This window comes from Lissotriton vulgaris, chromosome 6 (assembly GCF_964263255.1).
Source record: "Lissotriton vulgaris chromosome 6, aLisVul1.2, whole genome shotgun sequence".
Taxonomy (NCBI): Eukaryota; Metazoa; Chordata; class Amphibia; order Caudata; family Salamandridae; genus Lissotriton; species Lissotriton vulgaris.
Window position 1 is genome coordinate 1,282,030,953 of NC_141694.1, and position 17,217 is coordinate 1,282,048,169.

A 17,217-nucleotide genomic window follows, 5' to 3' on the forward strand; every position below is an offset into this window, starting at 1 on the left:
CGCCCGCCTGTTTTCCGCCCCGTCGCCTTGCGGCCGGGGCGGAAAAGGGATAACATGGTGGTGGTGTCTATCAGACACCGCCAGCCATATTAGAATAGGCATTTTTCAATGCATGTCCGTGGTGGCAATGCCGCCACGGAAAGGCATGCGGTGTGCACTCTGTGGGGCCCCTGTGAGCCCCCATAGTGACGGCCAAAGGGGGGGAGCACACTGGGGTACCTGTGGTACCCCCCTGCATTTGCATAATCGCAGAGGCAGGCACCGCGCGGTGCCTGCCGCTTCGATTATGCAAATGCGTGCATTTGTATTTAACATTGTGGCGGGCGGTGCAGTGAGCACCGCCCGCCACAATGTTAATTTGAGGAATGCGCCCGCCACTGTGGCGGGCGCATCCTAATGCCAATGTCGGGACCCCTGCCCTTTAGGCGGGCGGTCCCGATCTCCGTTAGGGTGGCGGGCGGACTTTTTCAGCCCGCCATCCTAATGGACCCCTAAGTGTTTATTCTCTCTGAGGGCAGATAGGCAAGTGAGATTGCGTAATTATTGCAGCCCTGTTCTGTCTAATTGTTTAGTACTAGTTAGTAAGTTGCAGTAAGTACTACTTTTCAGTAACTTACCATCCATTTAGCAAACAACTTCATGCATGCACTTCCTGTATGTCCCCTAAAAGATTTATGGATATCTTCGTATCCAAAGATTTGTTTTTCTTCATTTGTTGTTTGACCATGCTGTGGTTTTTTTTTCTCTCTCCAAAAAACTTTCCCAAAAACCCCCATTCCCATCCATTTTTCAAACCCTAACCCTCTTCCCCCGGGCTGTGTGGTTTTCATTGAGGTGTGACTAAATGACACCAACAATTCCACACGCTTGCTGGGGAGGATAAGGTCAAAAGCAACAGAAAATCAATTTCAAGGCAGGTCAAGGAATTCGGGGATATATTCTTATTCTGCTTGACACAGTCCCATGAGTATTTTTCAAATCAATTCAGAATTTCATGTCCGCCATCGAGTGGATTCATCATCAACAACATCCTCCAACACGTGACGAAAGCTTACACTGCTGTGTCCTTCAGTACTAGTTCTTGTAGTAGCCATAATCCACGCAACTGGTAGTTAACATTTGATTTAATACTTTAGAATTGCTTAGGCTACAATTTATGGCACTGTTCTTGTGTACTGTACTATCGTACTGTTCTAATGTTCCTCTCAGGCCACTCAATGTCTCATTTCCTTTTTTTTCATATGATGCTACTGCTAGTGTGTACCACTACTACCACCACCATAACGATGCTATTTCATCCGTCCAGGATTTCATAGCCAACCTTAATCGCCATTTGCCATGCAGCCAGCCCTGTGCGTAGCCCTATTCTCAAACACGAATCACAGGTAAGATAAGCATTTTGGCGGAGGACGAATAATGGAGTAGGAGTAGAGGAGAGACTGACGGTAGTACTAGTAAAGTAGTAGGACAATTGAATTCACTAACTCTGCCAATGACACTTTTGTACAAATTTGGGTGATTACTTAGACAATTTGAGTCAACCAGCCAGTTAAGTTTCAGGAAAACAAAAGTGCAGTTAACCCCCCCTGCCTCCCCCAGAAAACAGTAAAAATGCATATGCTATGTTTACGTGGAAAATAAATAATTATTTAGACCCTAACAAAAATAAACTATCCCACAAGACCCGACCCACCCCCCTTCCTAACCCCAACCAATGTCCATCAAATGTCCCGAAAAGTTCCAAAACCCCAACGCCCAATTCCCCCCTTCCAAAGTCTTTAAAAAAGGGGAAAGGGACAGTCTCTACTTTGGCCGGCAGTGTCCTGTGGCTAGGTGGTCATGCAGCTCTCTCTGGAGGGCCTTGAACAGGACTTTCTGCCTCTCCACCTCCTGCTCAAGGTAGGCCACTCGCAGAGTAAGGCGGTGCACACGCACCTTGCAGGTACTGTGGGGGTCAGCTGCTGGTTTTGCTGCTCGGCGGCAGTGGGTAGCTGCCGGACCACAGCGCCGTACTGCTAGAGGATTGCACTGGCTGTATGACCCAGGGGCAGTGGAGGAGGATGCAGCTGTTGTTGTTGACTGAGAGTCATCATCCTCCCCCTGAGCCAGCAGCCGCCGATATTCGGCGACAATTGTCTCCAGCTTCCGTCGCCTGGCCCGGCAAGCCAACTCCTTCCTTGATAGTTTAGAAGGAATATCTATATGAAGAAAGAAAAAATACTGTAATCAATACTCTTTAAGATTAACACTAAATAATTCAACAGAAAGTTGTGTCACAGTAGCACTAGCAACTTGCAAGCACAGTACATAACATTTGTGGCATGTATCTATCTAACCTCCCACTTCATCGGCCTCTGCTCTAACATTAGTGGGAGTTAGTACGTAAACTTGTGGAAGCTGGCATAATGCCAGCGCAGTCAGCTTGCACCCAAGAAAAACAGATGCAAGCCATGATGACGCAGACTCGCGTTACTGTTACCAGTACATGCAGGTGGGGAAGCTCTTACTTTTCTATTACAGGTGGCACTGGCCATACTCTGTTACAAGGGCTACTGCTCAATTAATTTAACTTTAACCCAGCCCTGCCCCTGACTACTACAAAAGGAAAATGAAAAAGATAATATGATCATCTATCCCTTCACATGATATTTGCTTATATAAGGGGTGACTTTAGGTGCTTTGTTTTTATTGATTGAGTGAACACCGATAGGCCACACATGAATGACAGAGTTGAAAAAAATGATTAACATAGGTAGTGAGTGGTCCCCGTAATCGCCGGAGGAAGGCACTTGTCACTTGACTTGATATTGTGAACTATTCAATATAGATACACAATATATGCTGTGCTTGCAAACTACTGTTAGTCAAGGAGTATTCTGAAAAATTACAACTTCTACTTTCCTCGGCTTTGCTACTCTGGCACGGACATGCGGTTTTACATACTCTTCAAACTAACACTCTTCATCCAGTGACCGTCTACTCTGTCTACTCTACATACACCTATGCTATCTATGAGGAAGATACCATCCAGGCATCCATCCATTCAAAGTAAATGTCAATCATTCTTCTTAATTTCTCAACTGGACAAACCTTACTTTTCCACACCGAAAACACCCTTTTTATTTTATTTTGTAAACCGCCACCCATGCATCCGTGCTTGACTTGCATTTGAATTTGACCCAAAGGATATATTGCGCACACATACAATTTCTGTTTCACCCACCAAAGCAGTCCTCTTTTCTTTCTCCTTCCACCCATCCTTGCTTCAACTGGCCATGCATCAGTTTCCTACCAGCCACCTCTGCCTGCATTGAAAAACACGTATCATTCTTTGCCAGTTATTAATTTAACTCGCTCGTCCTTCCCCCTTCCTTACAGCCTTCTTTCCCTTTTCGTTCATCCCATCCATCAAGTTCATCTCTGATCTGACTTGGCTTCTCGATAAAACTTTCACAGCTGAGTTGAAATCAAATTTAGAGGAGGCATTGGTTACTCGTCAACTCCCGCCGCTATTGCTAATGCGAAGTCAAGGGTGACTGTATTCTACCTGGTTGACAAAAACTTTGTTCTAAATTTGTAAGTGTACTTGTACTGTACAACATATACCTCTGAAGCGAGCCTACTCTCCAATATCAATAAGTAAGGAATATTTAATTGCTTACCACCGCCCTCCACTACCGAGGCATCCCGCACAGCAGTTCCAGAGGCTACTGGTGGCACTGCATCCGCCCCTGGAGTGACCACCTCCGTGCTGGCCCCAGCACTGGTGTTTGTCTGTGCCGATGGTATTCTGCCTAGAAAAAACATTTCATATTTTTAGATGCCATAGACACCACTCCCTATTTTGTCTAGGAATTACATTTTTTTTTACTACATAAAGAAATTTAATTATTTGTGACTCTCTAGTCTAAACTAAAAATTCCCCTTTTGGAAGGGGAGGGTGTTTTTATTAATGCTTAGCAATAACATGCAACACTTTTTGACACAACTGATGAATGCTTGCTTTTTAACACGTATCTTTTTTCTCATAACAGACAGAAGATTCCCTTCTACAAACAAGAGCAATATGTTACTCATCATCATCACCACCAGTACTTTAAGTTCCAACCAGGTGAGGGGTCTCCCACAATTAATGTGTAAATCAGCCACTGTTCAGTTTTCATGAGTTCACTGTTTCTCTTCTATGAAGTTGATTCTAATAAATGTTTTTATATAATGCACAATTGAGAATTTATATGCAGAGTACACACAGAGCTAATTGTTTTAGTTTTAATAAAGCTTTAAAACGTACATAGACTCTGTGGTTTTTGGTCATGAGTGAGTGAGCAAAAGGGTTTGCAATTTGCAAGCATGATTCCGTGACTCTGAGAGGTCGGGACTCTGACTCCGTAGTCTTATGTTCTGGGTTGTATATTCATTGCGGATCATCGCTGCATTTGGGAGCTAAATAATGACTCTGACACACTAGCTAGTCAGTAAGGAGATTGGAGGTTCAACTTTTGTTATGACTGAGGTATGTGGAAAGTCTAACTGCGCCTATTATCACCAATGCCCTATTTCTTGTCCATAGTTCTGAATGTGCAGAATAGTCCCTGCAACAGTAGTAGTATGTCCTCCTATCCAATCAAAAAGTAAACTAGTATCTTATTCTTGGTGGCCATTGACATTTTATTGTTGGGAATTGTCAAAGCATAAACATTAAGAAGACTTCAATAGACATTATGGACAACCCAGAGAACTGCACTCAGTGCCTAGAGCTATTGCTGAATAGGAGTTTTGTTTAACACCGTTTGCCAAATGTGCAAGCTTAGCTAGCTACACAGACAGACTAATAATAATAAATAGTAGTAGGACAGAGAGCCATAGTAGAGGCAGGATAAGAATTTAGAAACATTCTACAAGAAGATCAAAGACGATTTAGGGAAAAATAGAATTATGATGAACGTTTGGAATAAATAGGTGCTGTAAAAGTTAGGGAAGTATAATTATTAATATTAACAGAAAAACTTACTGGGGCCAGCAGAAGAGCACTCGGCGGACCGATCCTGGCCTTCCTGCTACGCCGGCGCCGCCACCGCCACCTCTGTCCTCTTGCCCCTGGGAGGAGCTGATGCACATGAAAGAAAGACACAAACATGGATGATTGTTGTCAACGAAATCAAACATTTAAAAAAAAAAAAATTGGGGGGAAATAAACAACAATTAAACTAAATTTATTGACCTATCTGATGTGGTCTACTAGAATATTAGTATTGCTGGATTTGCGGACCGTCTTCTTGGAAAGTTATGTAACTCACTAAACCAACTACAAAAAGGTTTTACTGGGACTGGCAGCACTCAGCAGCACGCGAAGTGACAGACACAGTCCGTCATGATTGGAGACCACTAAAAAATGTCCTAATAAATAACAAGTCATAATATACTCGACCTATCAATCCACCACCACTATCTCTTCTTAGTGGCAGGAGTACAAAGGAAGGACTGGACTTGAGTCTCTAGTCTCTCTAGCATTACGCAGTTCTGTAAAGTACACTCATACATAATCACTCAGGCCAAATGAGCACAAAATTGAAAACAAGTAAGCGTAGTAGCACCGCCACTGACTGAGCAGGCGAGCACCTGCAATCAGAGAAGCTTTTGAAACATAATTTACCTGCAATGTAATCAGCAGCATTCTTGCTCTTTGGAAAAAACATATATTTGCAATATAACACAGTGCAGAAGAAAACAAAGTAGTTATTAAATAGGTACTAGTACTCACCAAGCCCAGGGATCTCGATGCCAAGCAGGTTGAGCAGGTCTTGTTCCCGGTCCAGTATGTCGGACCACTAGTGCGTCACCTGATTGTAGGTGCGCCGGACCCCTGACTCCCGGTACATGGCCCGGCACACCTTACCCCATAGCTGGCGACGCTCCAGGAGGCCGTACCCGGTACCGGGCCTACCGCCTCCTGCAACGGTCTTGGGGAGGTGGCGCTGCACAAAGAAGACCAGTGCGGCCACCTCCACATATATTTGCAATATAAAACAGAACAGAAGAAAACAAAGTAGTTATTAAATAGCTACTAGTACTCACCAGGCCCAGGGATCTCGATGCCAAGCAGGTCGAGCAAGTCTTGTTGCCGGTCCAGTATGTCGGACCACCGGTGCGTCACCTGGTTGTAGGTACGCCGGACCCCTGACTCCCGATACATGGCCCGGCACACCTTACCCCATAGCTGGCGACGCTCCTAGAGGCCGTACCCGGTATCGGGCATGCCGCCTCCTGCAACGGTCTTGGGGAGGTGGCGCTGCACAAAGAAGACCAGTGCGGCCACCTCCACATATATTTGCAATATAAAACAGAACAGAAGAAAACAAAGTAGTTATTAAATAGCTACTAGTACTCACCAGGCCCAGGGATCTCGATGCCAAGCAGGTTGAGCAGGTCTTGTTCCCGGTCCAGTATGTCGGACCACTAGTGCGTCACCTGATTGTAGGTGCGCCGGACCCCTGACTCCCGGTACATGGCCCGGCACACCTTACCCCATAGCTGGCGACGCTCCAGGAGGCCGTACCCGGTACCGGGCCTACCGCCTCCTGCAACGGTCTTGGGGAGGTGGCGCTGCACAAAGAAGACCAGTGCGGCCACCTCCACATATATTTGCAATATAAAACAGAACAGAAGAAAACAAAGTAGTTATTAAATAGCTACTAGTACTCACCAGGCCCAGGGATCTCGATGCCAAGCAGGTCGAGCAAGTCTTGTTGCCGGTCCAGTATGTCGGACCACCGGTGCGTCACCTGGTTGTAGGTACGCCGGACCCCTGACTCCCGATACATGGCCCGGCACACCTTACCCCATAGCTGGCGACGCTCCTAGAGGCCGTACCCGGTATCGGGCATGCCGCCTCCTGCGACGGTCTTGGGGAGGTGGCGCTGCACAAAGAAGACCAGTGCGGCCACCTCCACAAAATTCGCCCATACTTACTTACTGGAGGTATCAGGTAGGCTAATTGACCCCTAAGGATTCCCAGCAGTGAAGGGGACTTCCCTCCCCATCCAAGAGTGCACCGGGGAGTGTGTTTGCAGACTGGTGGGCAAAGGGGAGGTGGCCTGCTTTGAGAACTTACCAATGCTTGTCAGTCAGACTTATTGGAGGTAATAGGTGGAGTAGGTACCCCCCAGGTTGTCCTGGGGGGGCAACTACCCCTCCTGTTACTTCCAGTAAGTCCCACACAGTGGTATTGGTTAGACGTCTTTGGAGACCACGCCTCCCTTTCTCCACCGCTCTGCAAACATGCCTCGTGGCACACTACGGTTTGGAGGATGAAGTCCACTTTGCTCATGAGGGATTTTGGGGGCCAAAAGCCCTCCTTGTACCTCCTGTAAGTCCTACACAGTGGAATTCCTGAGTGCTGGTAGGAGGCCCAGCCCCCTTTGTCCACCTCTCTGCAAACGCGGCAACTAGTTAAAGAAGCATTTGCAATGTAATGGGTTTGACATTCGCGAGAGTTAGAGCTATAGGCGATGTAAATGTAAAAGTGTTTTACTAATGTTTCTTGGAGTGGAGTGGATGTAGGTTGTGTGTAGTAGAATTATGTGGTATGATGTGCAGTGAAATTATGTGGATTGACTTTGACTTTGATGTGAGTAGAAGGTATGTGGTATTTAGTGTCTCGGAATTATGTAGAGTAGGATTATGTGTTATGGAGAGTAAGTATGTGGTATGGTAGTCTGTGTTGTGGAGTGGTAACCTCATGTTTAGTTTACCTCGTTTCCAAAAAAGCTAAACTATAAACTCAATGAGACAAAAAAAGGAACCACTGAGGAGCACTTCAGGACCTAGTCAGACGTATGAGCAGGGCCACTGGAATTATGCAACTGATTGGCTGCACCGATTTTCGCTAAATTGTACATTTTCAGCATTTGCCACATAATCCATCATCTATAATCCATCATCTACTGCATAATCTGCTGATTTGAAACCCAAAAACATTTTTTTTAGCTCACACTGCCCAAAAGCTACCAACAATGCAGAGATAAGTGTTACAGCCTTGTGGAAGGCCCTTTGCAACCTAGAATGGTCACCTGTCACTTTTTGCTAAATGTGGGTATTAAATTGGTACTAATGGTGTGCAAAACTGTTAGCCGACCTTGAATCCTCAATATCGTGGGTTGCTCTATATCAGGGGTACTCATAGTACGGCCCGCGGGCCAGGTGAGGCCCGGCAAGCCTTCCCTGGCGGCCCGCGGACCCTGCAGACATCGCCCTGCAGACATCGCCCGTGTTTTCCATTTTTTTTTTAAGAGTGTCAGGAAACACCCTGCGCAGCGCGACTCAGACAGCAGCTCTGTGGGGGCCATGCGATTCCTATCATTGTCAGAGTGGGGCTCCAGGGGCGCAAAGAGGTGAACAAAGCCTCATTAACATCGGAATGGTCTTTTAACGACCTGTGAAATGCTTGGTGATGTGTTTGCGCGTTCGTGCACGTGACGTGTGTGTTCATCTGCACATATATAATCGTGCTATTGTAATCTAATTAGTGTGATCCTGAACAGAAGTATCCTACACAGCAGCACAAAAACTAATATAAAGCCTCCGGAAGACATCTCATCACATAACGAACTGCACCCCTTCGATGTGGGGTTTGGCACTTGTGATAGACGAGGTGTGACCCAGCAGGGCTACAGCACACCCTAGATTCGCCTCCATGCCACTTTCAGCACATGCCAACTTGCAAATTTCTGAAAGAATTCCTGCTGAAAAACACATTTGTTCGGCACCTATATATTAGCAGAGCCCTCGGTGACTACCAGGGTACTGACTGCTGTGTGTGCCGGCGGGGAAAGGGGTCAGTCAGTAGCGGTTAAAATGAGCCCAGTGGCTTTCCATAATGCAACCAATTCGGATCCCGCACTAAATGCTTCGAAAGAGACAGCAGCATGACGTCAGAAGCACACACTAGCACCGCATTAACCGGAACCTGTAATGCAGATTAATGTACAGGAGCTTCCCTTGTGACAGCCTCATAAATAAGGCATCAAACCTAGTCCAACTGCACATTCAACTATTTCTGTGTACACATTTGTTTGCCTCTGAAGCAGCTTCTATGACACTCACAGAACAGCGGGTTTACTTTGATTCTTTAAAATAAAATCAATAAGTATTATGTTGTCATTGGAAACGTGTTCTATTCGCAAAACTCCTGAGAGCTCAATGTAGACATCACAATACCTAAGACTTGCTCTTTCTTCTGTCTTCGTCTCAGAGAAAGTAACGCTCAACAGTACCTCGACTGTCACCCACAGCACCCGTGCTTTCATGCACCCTCTGCTGCTTCCTGACATGATGTAGGAGTCATTCAAACCTCCCGGCTTCACCTCGCAAACTGCTCGACCGCCCCACGCCATCTGCCTTAACCACACAGCGCTCAGTACTTTTATACACCTCTACGTTCACTGCATAAAACTTTTGGTTTTTCCAGTACTTCTACCCTCTCCTACAATAAATGCACGACTTTCTCACGTCCTGTGTCTGTCCCTGCTTTCCAGCACTTCTGCCTGCAGCAACTGTGTGTGTGTGTCTCAGCCCGGGCGCAGGGGGAGACAGGGAAGGAGAGGAGGCGAGGCAGACCTCAGAGTGAGTGAGGATGACAGAGGGAAGGAAAGGAGAGAGACAGAGGAAAGGAGGCAGCAGGGAGGGGGAGGGAGGCAGACCTCAGAGTGAGGGAGAGGGAAGGAGAGAGAGGGAGACAGAGGAAAGGAGAGAGAAAGAGACGGAGGGAAGGAGGCAAAGGAGGCAGAGGAGGGAAGGAGGCAGAGGAGGCAGGGAGGGAGAGGAGGCAGGGAGGCAGAGGAGGCAGGGAGGGAGAGGAGGCAGAGGAGGGAGGGAGGCAGGCAGAGGGAGGCAGAGGGAGGGAGGGAGACAGACCTCAGAGTGAGGGAGAGGGAAGTAGAGAGAGGGTGACAGAGGGAAGGAGGGAGAGGGAAGGAGAGAGAGGGAGACAGAGAAGGAGGGGGAGAGGGAAGGAGAGAAGGAGACAGAGAGAAGGAGGGAGAGGGAAGGAGGGAGTGGGAAAGGGGAGGAGGGAAAGGGGAGGCGGGAGAGGGACAGAGGGGAGGGGGGAGAGGGATGGAGCGAGAGGGAGACCTCGGAGTGAGGGAGAGGAAAGGAGAGAGGGAGAGAGAGGGAAACAGGGGGAGGGAAAGAGAAACAGGGGGAGGGAGAGGGAAACAGGGGGAGGGAGAGGGAAACAGAGTGAGGGGGAGGGAGACACAGTGAACGAGAGAGGGAGAGGGAGGATGAGAGAGGGAGAGGGAGGGAGAGAGAGAGAGAAAGATGTGTGTATGCCGGGTCCGGTGGCTCAGTGGACTAAGGCGTCCGCTGCAGGGATCTGTGATCAACCTCATGGTCACAGTTTTTTTTGTTGCTCTAGCTCCGCCCCCTCCCCCACTGACCCCGCCCCCACCGGTGCGGCCCTCGGACACAAACCACACTGTAAATTTGGCCCCCGAGAGAAAGTTTGTGAGTACCCATGCTCTATATGGTCCACCTCCTGATAGCCCCAATGTCTGAGTGAAATATACAGACTTGATGGGGTGATCAAGCGGGGGAAGGATAGACCTGCAACAAACAAACATATTGTTGAGAAAAACAGTCTTCCCTAAAACCTATAGTAGAAGTCTCCCCCCTTTATGATCATTTTCAGGTGTTGTGGTTGAAGTGATGAAACACAGGTGTCAGCAACTAACGCCTGTCACGTTTTCCAGCAGGCTAACGGTTGTGTTATGTTTTTTAATCGCACAACAAATTCTTGCAGTGCTTGCCTGGTGCCCCTGCAGTGTATGGCCGCATGTGCCCTGTAATGAGACTGTTGGTGCAGCGGGACAGGCGGAAGTGAAACAGGACCAGGCCTCATGGTGTAAATCACGACCAATACACATGTGCCTTTTATGGTACCAGTATTGTAATTATAAATGTGCATAGAGTAATTACTTGACTTAGTTAAGTGGGCGGGTAGAGTTTTTTCTACCTTGGTTTTTGCTGCTCCAGTGGTCCGAATGGTGACCTCACTGTTGAAATGCGGAAACTAGAACTCTCTTGTGGCAGTATAAATGAGCAGCTCCACTCTTAACTGGTTGAAAAGCTATTTATTCCTTCTACTCTCCCTAATTGGCCAGATCAGTAAGAGTTGAGGTTTGAATTTTACTCACCACCCCGTGTTTATTGGCTTACACTTGTAAACCTACAAACTGGTTTAAACTCAACAGCAAGTGTCAAGAGTTTGTGTGGAAACTGTGAAATGAATATATACTTAATAATGTAAATTCTTGTTACATCCCCAACACTGAGAAAAAAAATCAGAAACAGAATACTGTACTGTTCAGGGTTCATAGGTTAGTGCATATTCTTTGCGTGTTCTGGAGAGTTAATTGAGTTGTGGGCATATTCCATTGATGTGTGTGGGTTTATAGAGCATAAACCAGGTACCACAATAAGCCAGAGCAATGTGTACCAGGGCCTAGAGTTTGCATGTATAAAACAAGCATTTGCAATGCAATAGGACTCGCATTAGGAAAGTTTGTGGTATTAGTATTGTAAATGACCATTTTTGTATTTATGTGTTGGTTTTGAAAATAGCGAAATTAATAGCTTTGTCATTTACAATGCCAATAGTTTTAACTTTTGCAAACGTGACACCTATAGCATTTGTAATGCAATGTGTGTTGTATTTACGTGACTTATATGTATTAATATTACAAATAACAATGGCTTTTATTTTTTTAATAATTAATACTTAAATAAAAGTTACTGTAATTTATAATGGCAATAGATTAAACTTTTGTAAATAACTTTTGGGAAGATTATGTTCAGTGTATTTTATTGTGATGAAAATCCAAGAACAGAAGTGAAATATTAACATCTTTTTGTGACATTTGTAATAAAGTTTGAAACATTGAGAGAACATATTAGAACCAGTTGTTGTTGAATGGTTGTTCAGAGTGATGGTGTGGCGTTCAGTGTTGCTGAGTGATGCTGTGGCCTTCAGTGGTGCTGAGTGATGCTGTGGCCTTCAGTGGTGCTGAGTGATAATGTGGCATTCAGTGGTGCTGAGTAATGCTGTGGCGTTGAGTGATGCTGTGGCATTCAGTGATGCTGTGGCATTGAGGGGTGCTGTGGCATTGAGGGGTGCTGTGGTGTTGAGTGGTGCTGTGTCGTTGAGTGGTGCTGTGTCGTTGAGTGGTGTGGCGTTGAGTGGTGCTGTGGCATTGAGTGGTGCTGTGGTGTTGAGTGGTGCTGTGGTGTTGAGTGGCTCTGTGGCGTTGAGTGTAGTTGAGTGATGCTGTGGTGTTGAGTGATGCTGTGGCGTTGAGTGATGCTGTGGCATTGAGTGATGCTGTGGCATTGAGGGGTGCTGTGGCGTTGAGGGGTGCTGTGGTGTTGAGTGGTGCTGTGTCATTGAGTGGTGCTGTGTCGTTGAGTGGTGTGGCGGCATTGAGTGGTGCTGTGGTGTTGAGTGGTGCTGTGGTGTTGAGTGGCTCTGTGGCGTTGAGTGTAGTTGAGTGATGCTGTGGTGTTGAGTGCTGCTGTGGTGTTGAGTGGCGCTGTGGCATTGAGTGGTACTGTGGGATTGAGTGGTATTGTGGCGTTGAGTGGTGCTGTGGCATTGAGTGGTGCTGTGGCATTGAGTGGTGCTGTGCTGTGGCATTGTGAGGTGCTGTGGCATTCAGTGGTGCTGAGTGATTCTGTTGCGCTGAGTGGTGCTGTGGCGTTGAGTGGTGCTGTGGCGTTGAGTGGTGCTGTGGCGTTGAGTGGTAACTTCAGAAGGTTACAGTACAACAAATACTCAATTTGATCTAAGCATATAAAGATTTTGGCAAGCTCATTTGCATTCAAAACCGTACTCGAAGCAACTCCCAAGAAAAACACCTTGAACTGCATTGCAATTCCATTTTAAAATGTTATATGCCAGAATATAGTTACTGCACTACTGAAACTAGCAGAGCTGACAAAACTGAAAATTGTAGAAGGAAAATATGTTATCCGTTCCCATAAACTAGAGAGTTGTTTTCCAATGTAAGTAGCAAACAACAACGGTGCATGTCCAAAGAAGGAACAGGTGTTATTGATTACATTTAAATTCCTGTGATTAGTGCATGTGTGTGAATGAGTTAATACATTTAAACTGGGAGACAGTTCTACGGCGGGGCGAAGGAATGCGTTTGAGCACATTTGATTCAAAATACAGCTAATAAACTATAATGCTAACACGAAGGTGTTTTTTTGTTTTTTACAAAAGCGGCATGGGATGTCTTCTGTGAAAATACCAGGGGCAAGACTCGCCTGTATTTTACAGCACCAAAAAAAGCCCTCTACCCAAGGAATCAACTTCTAGGCAGCGGGTGCATTCCATTTCATACACGATTTTAAATCCTGGCACATGCTTGTAAACAAGGGCATGTATCTGAAGTCGTTCTAACATAGAACATTTCAGAGGAAGTCAAAAAGAACCAAACAGCTCGTGTTTCGAAGCTACTAAAAAGCATTGCAGGAAACAGTGTCCAACAGCAGGCAGAGCAAAGCGGTTTAAGAAAATATTGGTGACAGACTATAATTAAAAAATGCTAGTTATTACTTGCAATTCATAAAGCGAGCAGTGAACAGGCATCAAAGACTGCAAGTAAACTGCAGGCCATGGGTTGAAAAGCGTATTTATTTTCCTCAATCTGTTATGATAAGGCTACTAAAAAGGTATCTTTGGGAAGTAATAATAGAAAACGCCAAGCACTATGGTACGTTTTAAATTCTGACTTTGTGTTTTCCCTTGCCTTACAATCTTACCTCCTAAGCTGTCCGGTCTGCATACAGCTGCAGCATGTTCATTCAAGCTGTAAAGGCCGCCACATTAACAGCCCGAGGTTTGTTTGTGGCTTCTTATCCTATGCGTGTTCCCTTGTGTAGCTGCAAGTGGCAGGCGCAGGCTGCTCAGCGCTAAATAGTGCCTGGCAGATGAGAGGCCGGAAAGCGATGTATGAAGCAGAGCTCAGCGAGCTACTCACACGGACCTTTAAAACAGTGAGAGATGCCTGCTCTGCAGTTCCAGCGCCAGGGCCAGATGGTCATATGGGCCGGGATGCCCGCCACCCCTCTCAACACCAATTCCCCATGGGAGGAGACAGACACAGGTTTGAACTTTTGGAAGGCGGGGGGGAATAACCCCCCCGCCGTATTTATTAAAATATGAAACAAAATTTAAAACTTTAAATTAAAACGTTTCATGAATCATGTACAATTTTATCTTTCATTACATTTTGATGAAGACAAGTTCTTGGCTAACCTTAACAAATCGCTAATACAAAGGTTTCCTAGCCGAGTCTAGCATCCTGAAAATGCATAACATTCTAAAATAAAATTGTACAACCTAGCATTAAGGGCCAACGGCAAGGTCTTAACCGGTGTCAGATCCCTACTACCAAATTCCCGCCCTCACGGTGTGAGTGGCGCATGCGCAGAGGACTTTACCCTCGTAGCCAACTGTAACTTCCCTTGTCGTAGGGGCCCCCTTTCACTCGATGCCATCTTAAGGTCGTCCGAGTTCGCGTGCGAGGTATCCGTAAGAAGGACAGCGTGGACCCCCCCCCCCCCCTTCCCCACACTCTCTTCCGCCGGAGCGGATATCCGGCCCCCGGGAAATTCGTAGGAGGGGCATATAGCCGTCTCCCCCTGGGAGGGGCCTATGGCCGCCTCCCCCTAGGCGACCCATCCGTAGTGGGTGCCGCCCCCCGTGGAAGGGGCCAATGGCCGCCTCCCCCCCGGGCGCTCGCATCCATACTGGGTGGCGCCCCCCCCTAGGGACCTTGAAATCACTGCTCACCGATCATGACCTTACCGCCACAGGCCGAATAGTTGACCGACTATCCGGCCCCCCCACACCTCCTAAAGGTCATGTCTCCTCAATGCCCTTAGCTATGCTACGAAGTCTCCTATGAGTAAGTCATTCCCAGCCCTGGACAGGTGCACCCCATCATTCAAATAATAGTGATCACCCCGAATACACCCATGAGGAATGCTTTGTAAATGAGTAGAGCAGTTTCTCAATCTTGTTGTTGACCCTCTTTACCGAGTGGTTCAACGCCGACACAGACAGACCCCCCCGCCAAACTCTTCTGGGAATCATGTGGGACCAGGCAATCGTACACCCCGGGAGCCTCTTGGCCAACCAACTGACTGCTGACAATATGTGCTCTACTAACACCCGTCTTCCCAGCCTCACCAAGTCATTGCCTCCCAGATGCACTATGATTACAGATGGCGGTGACCTTTGCCGCCCTAAGAGTTCCTCCACAAAGCTCTGAAATTGGTCAAAACAGAGGCCTCCTTTCCCATAGAAGGACACTCTGAACCCATATTCGTCAGATGCCTGAATCGCGTCACCTGCTTTGAATACGTCCCCAGCACACCTCACGTATGAGTGGCCCACGACCCATACCACTTGATCCCCAGTCGGTGATCTTTCCTCACTGGTCCTCTGGTGTTGGGCCGGTCCCAATTTTCGCCCCGCGTCACAGGCTTGCGAAACTGTGATCCAAACAAAAGACAACAAGCGTGAGTGCATATCATCAGTCTTTTACAACATGTGCAGTCGCACATACCTCTTGAAACAGTTCGAGGACCAACGGCCTAACTGTTTCACTTCTTCTGTACCCAGACCCCGAGCCGTAGCCTCTGTAGCGGCCCCTATTCTGAATGATTGGGTCCCAAAATCACCCGGGTTCAAGCCCGCCGCAGCAATTGTCATTGCCAGCACCCTCCGAAACTGAAATCTTGTCAACGGGGTGGCGTCCTCGTGTCTAAGCAGGGATGCCCCCCCATGTTGTCGACCTCTGTGCCATGTAGTCCTCTAAATTCCTTACTGGACAACTGGGGCTCCCTCGGGCGCGCTGCAGCACCACACTACTCCCCAAAGCCTCCTGGTCTGTCTTTGACCTGGCTATCGAGATCAGCAGAGAATCGCCCCTTAATTGAACGTGATCCCTGCATAGACCTCCCTCCATATCCTTCTTATTCCTTGCTACGAGTTCACTTACCCGCATGGCCCCATGGAATGTCAATGCGAAAGCCGCTCGGAACAGAATCACCTCGCTGGGTGAGGAGCATGTCTCATCCAGTTTCGCTAGAAGCAGGGACAATCTGTCTAACCCAATCGGGTGCCTTTTATCTTGTCTGCGACCCTAGAGGCGCTGCCAACCGCGGAGTGCCTTCCTGACTAAGAAGGAACCCGTTGGGTCCCGTATCCCATGGAGCTGTGCCATGAATTATATGGCAGCCCTATATCAGTTGGCGGTTGCCGCCGATCGGCCTTCCTTATGAAGTGCCACCAAAAACCGGAGGAAGGACTCTTCCCGCCCCCAGCTATGACCCCCTAGCGGCCCTAAAAAGGCGCAGTATGAACGAAACGCTCCTTCATAAGCTTTCCTCGTCCTGGGCGCTAAACTGGCTGGCACGAGGTCTTGTATTCCGGGGCACCGATCTGCCATAGTGCTTCGGGGAACGGTGCCGCCACTAGTTCCGCTGTAGGTAGATAACCCCTGAAAGCCTGCATGTGTGAACGAGAGAGTGCATCAGCTGCATTATTCAGTACACCCGGCACATGTCTTGCCCTGAATTGTACATTCAATCTCATGCATCACAATACAATTTCTTTCAACAGTCTCAAGATCCACTTGCAGCGTGCAGCCTGGTGATTAATGCACTCGACCACTGTCATGTTGTCTGACCAAAACACCACAGATCAGTTTCTAAAGTCTTCCGGCCATGCCATCAGAGCCACCCAAATAGGGAATAGCTCCAAGAATCCAATGTTACCTGTTAGGCCACTTGAGTGCCACCACGCCGGCCATGTTTGCGCCGACCATCGGTTTCCAAAGATCGCGCCAAATCCCACACTCCCCGCCGAGTCGGTCCACAATCCCAGTTCGTCCGACGAGGCTGGGGGTTTGTTCCATACCACTCAACCATTGAAATCCGCCAGGAATGCTAACCAAATGCGCATGTCCTGGTGAACCTCTGCCGACAGTCTAGTGCGATGGTGTCCTTCCTTAAGGCCCACCATAGCTTGTGCTATGGAACGTGAGAAAGGGCGAGCCATTGGCATTACTCTTAAGGCAAAATTAAGCTGACCCACTGCCTGTTGCAACTGATGCAGGGTCACCTTATCTTTACAGAGACATTGTA